Genomic DNA, 4821 nt, shown 5'->3' with positions numbered 1-4821 from the left:
CGAAGTTTGGGGAAATGCTATATATACTTCTCTTCTGCAGATTTACAATGGGCTTTTTCATGTTAAGGTTCTGATAAATCCTGTAGTAAAGACTTTGTATAGCCTAATAATTTTCAAATTTATTTAAACAGGAAGGCTGTTTAAAATCTAGCATCTTGTGGAACAGATGTTTAAGAGAAAAAATATTTGGGGAAATGCTACTGTAGACCCATAGTATTTACTTTGGTTACAGCTCCAAAGTAAATTTTGAGTATTATCAAATTCATAAAACCCAGAAATTAAGAAACTAAGAAACAGATGTTTGGGGATTAGCTAGGCTAGCAAGGTAACTTGCTTATCAAAACCAACATCACAGCCCATGAGATATAAATTTATGCTAGATGCTTTCATTACAAGATCTTTGTTTCTCCAGATGTTTATGTCTCAGAAGAGCCATATGGTAGTAACGCCTTTTTTTTTTTAATTTTTAAAACAAGCTCTGGCCAATTTTATTAAAGAAAAATTGTGCACGATTTACTTTTCACCAGTCTGTTCTCACATGCCTCTAATAATATCAGAATCACCTGGATCAATGATAGCCAGTGTGCATACTCTGTAGTATTTTCAACACACTGTGCCCAATTCAATATTATTGCCACTGTAGTGACGGACACCAGTTTTGGCCAACATGGCATAATACTCTATTTCAGATTTCCTCAAGGCTGGGCAGTTGTTGGCAAGGATGACCAATTTCGCTTTGCCGTGTCCAATCATTTTCAGTCTGCTTGTACCCCAGCACGTACTTTCCACTTTTTGTAACCAGTTGGAGCCTAGAGTTGATCGACTCCAGTGACTTCTCCATCTTCTTTGTGGCCACCATCTTCCTGCCTTAGGTGCAGGATGCCCCCAACCAAGAGCAGCCACCATGATGGCCGGAGAGTGAGAAAGGGGTAGTAATGTCTTTATTCTCATTATAGTTGAATAAATCATGGAAATTTTGTGATCACTGATAAGTAGTTGGAACTGCAAATAATAAGTCTATGATAGCCAAGGATTAGAGATGCAGCATAGTCACTTAATAGCTTTGTGACCTAGCTGTTTACCATCTCTGTCGCTAAGTTTTTACATCTATGAGTTGGGGTAATAGTAGTTCCTACCATGTAGAGTTCATAAAAATTCAATGAGTTAGTACTTGTTAAAGTTCTTAGAACAGTAGTTTGATAAGTGCTATTTAAGGATTGCAAAATGAAACATAAAATACTTTCTTCATCAGTCTTATGCCTGAACATGGATGTCACAGATACGGATTTGTAAACTGTGGGCAGCAGTTTTGTGTCCCCATGAGTGGTAGGAAAATAGGAAGGAAGAGAAAGAGAAACAGAAAGGCTACCCAGTGCATCAAATGCATCAACTGCTCCACTTCCACACATTTGAGAAAATTTTTATTTTTTTGTCATTTGTGGGGTTTGGTTTGTTTGTTTAAATGTGGTCTTAAGACCAGCATCAGAAGCTAAAGTTGAAATTCCTGTGTGCCACCCAGACTGCTAGAAACAGAATCAGAATTTGTGAGGGTGTGGCTCAGAAAAGTGCATGTTTAACAGACACTTCCAGTGGTTCTCAAACATACTGGAGTTTAAGAACCTCTACAAAAAAAAACAACATAAAGAGTTCAGGTAAATAACGTATTGGTTGACACTCAGAAGCAGAAAGAGGAAAAAGTACTATGTTTTGGCATCTCCACATGGTCCCCACAAGCCGCCTGGGTCCCTGATGGTTTTACACTTGTGATTTTAAGAGGTTATGGTCTTTTAATAAGCTGATCTTTTCTTAAATTAAAAAAAAAGAACCTCTACCAGATACAGTTCAAAGTCTGTAACTGTGCAGGGCTTCTTATGGTTGGCCTCGTCTAGTCTGCTCAGGTTCACACCGTCAGTTTGCCCAAGTAACACAAATCCGAAAACCGATGGCTTAACTAAAACTACTTAAGGCATTTCCCCTCTGATGGTGGGAGAGAAGTCTGTGATAGACTGTGCAGGGTCCACAGAGCTGTTCTCTCCTATCTCGGGGCTGCAGGCTCCTTACATCTTTCTGCTCAACCATCCTCAGCACTTGCTTGTTACCTTGTGGTGATGTGGCGTTGTCCTTCCTCTGGGCATCATGTTTACATTCCAGGCAGGGAGAACAGGAAGGGAAAAGGGCAAAAGGCCCATCCCAACTGAGCCTGCTCTGCTTTTAAGGAGTTTGCCTGGAGCCTCGTTTGACAAGGAACACTTTTAACTCACTGACCAGGCCTGGGCTGCACTGCTGTTCTTCACCCTTATTTGCAAGGAAGGCTAGGGAATGTCGTGTTTTCACTGGGCACATTTTTATGCCCAACAAAACTGCAGTAGGCTCTTTGACATACTCAACATTCCAAGCTTAAAAAAATTATGTTTTCTCAGCCTCCATGCCTCTGTGTATACAATTCACTTGAACAAGACTGCCCTTCCCCACTTAAATATTTTATGACCTTCTCTTCCTTCAACATCAATTCACGTTATCCATTCCTCTGTGAAGGGTTCCAATCTCACCCCCAACACCCACCCCGTGTCATATTCATAATCCTTTATTATGGCACTATCATGTACACTAAGTCAGTAGACTGGCATCACTTTGAAGGCGAAGATATATGGCTTATGCCCGGAGGCCAACTACAGCAGTTAACTCACAGTAACTGCTTTAATAACGTTTTCTGAATGAATGAATGAACATATGAAAATTTGAATGAACAACTGAACTTATGAATGAATAGTGGAGCATTGCTGTTTTGGGGTAATGACTTCTATTAGACTCTGCTATTCATTTGTACTCATTCAGGGAAATACTTGCTATATATTTGGGAAGATATTATATTATGAAATTAAATGAAAGTAAGGAGGAGTATAGCAAAAACAATAAATACATGAGCTCCTCTAGTAGAGAACCTATGTTTATTACCTTTCGTCTCTATTGCTTCACCCCATGAAGGGTTTGATTCATAGTAGGTTTTTAATAAATGCTGAATGAATGAGCATTGAATTAAAAGGAAAAGAGAGAATAATGAAAGAATTAGCAGGCTGCTTTCATTTCTTAAAATTCCAGCAGTATCTTATTATTATTTTTTTTACATCTTTATTGGAGTATAATTGCTTTACAATGGTGTGTTAGTTTCTGCTTTATAACAAAGTGAATCAGTTATACATATACCTATGTTCCCATATATCTTCCCTCTTGTGTCTCCCTCCCTCCCACCCTCGCTATCCCACCCCTCTAGGTGGTCACAAAGCACCGAGCTATCTCCCTGTGCTATGAGGCTGCTTCCCACTAGCTATCTATTTTACGTTTGGTAGTGTATATATGTCCATGCCACTCTCTCGCTTTGTCACAGCTTACCCTTCCCCCTTCACATGTCCTTAAGTCCATTCTCTAGTAGGTCTGTGTCTTTATTCCCGTCTTACCCCTAGGTTCTTCATGACTTTTTTTTTCTTATATTCCATATATATGTGTTAGCATACGGTATTTGTCTTTCTCTTTCTGACTTACTTCACTCTGTATGACAGACTCTAGGTCCATCCACATCATTACAAATAGCTCAATTTCGTTTCTTTTTATGGCTGAGTAATATTCCATTGTATATATGTGCCACATCTTCTTTATCCATTCATCCGATGTTGGACACTTAGGTTGTTTCCATCCCCTGGCTATTGTAAATAGAGCTGCAATGAACATTTTGGTACATGACCCTTTCTGAATTATGGTTTTCTCAGGGTATATGCCCAGTAGTGGGATTGCTGGGTCATATCGTAGTTCTATTTTTAAGGAACCTCCATACTGTTCTCCATAGTGGCTGTACCAATTCACATTCCCACCAGCAGTGCAAGAGTGGTCCCTTTTCTCCACACCCTCTCCAGCATTTATTGTTTCTAGATTTTTTGATGATGGCCATTCTGACTGGTGTGAGATGATATCTCATTGTAGTTTTGATTTGCATTTCTCTAATGATTAGTGATGTTGAGCATTCTTTCATGTGTTTGTTGGCAGTCTGTATATCTTCTTTGGAGAAATGTCTATTTAGGTCTTCTGCCCATTTTTGGATTGGGTTGTTTGTTTTTCTGTTATTGAGCTGCTTGTAAATTTTGGAGATTAATCCTTTGTCAGTTGCTTCATTTGCAAGTATTTTCTCCCATTTTGAGGGTTGTCTTTTGGTTTTGTTTATGGTTTCCTTTGCTGTGCAAAAGCTTTTAAGTTTCATTAGGTCCCATTCGTTTATTTTTGTTTTTATTTCCATTTCTCTAGGAGGTGGGTCAAAAAGGATCTTGCTGTGATTTATGTCATAGAGTGTTCTGCCTATGTTTTCCTCTAAGAGTTTGATAGTTTCTGGCCTTACATTTAGGTCTTTAATCCATTGTGAGCTTATTTTTGTGTATGGTGTTAGGGAGTGATCTAATCTTATACTTTTACATGTACCTGTCCAGTTTTCCCAGCACCACTTATTGAAGAGGCTGTCCTTTCTCCACTGTACGTTCCTGCCTCCTTTATCAAAGATAAGGTGACCATATGTGTGTGGGTTTATCTCTGGGCTTTCTATCCTGTTCCGTTGATCTATCTTTCTGTTTTTGTGCCAGTACCATACTGTCTTGATTACTGTAGCTTTGTAGTATAGCTGAAGTCAGGGAGCCTGATTCCTCCAGCTCCGTTTTTCGTTCTCAAGATTGCTTTGGCTAGTCAGGGTCTTTTGTGTTTCCATACAAATTGTGAAATTTTTTGTTCTAGTTCTGTGAATAATGCCAGTGGTAGTTTGATAGGGATTGCAAATCTGTAGAT

General features: G+C 39.1%; 1 pseudogene; it reads right to left on the bottom strand.

The window, feature by feature from the left end:
- Positions 1 to 513: 513 nt before the first annotated feature.
- On the bottom strand, positions 514 to 892 carry LOC116760968 (annotated as a pseudogene).
- Between the last annotated feature and the right edge of the window lie 3929 nt (positions 893 to 4821).

Source organism: Phocoena sinus, chromosome 10 (genome assembly GCF_008692025.1).
Source record: "Phocoena sinus isolate mPhoSin1 chromosome 10, mPhoSin1.pri, whole genome shotgun sequence".
NCBI classification, from domain to species: domain Eukaryota; kingdom Metazoa; phylum Chordata; class Mammalia; order Artiodactyla; family Phocoenidae; genus Phocoena; species Phocoena sinus.
This window is presented reverse-complemented; position numbering and strand designations above follow the sequence as displayed.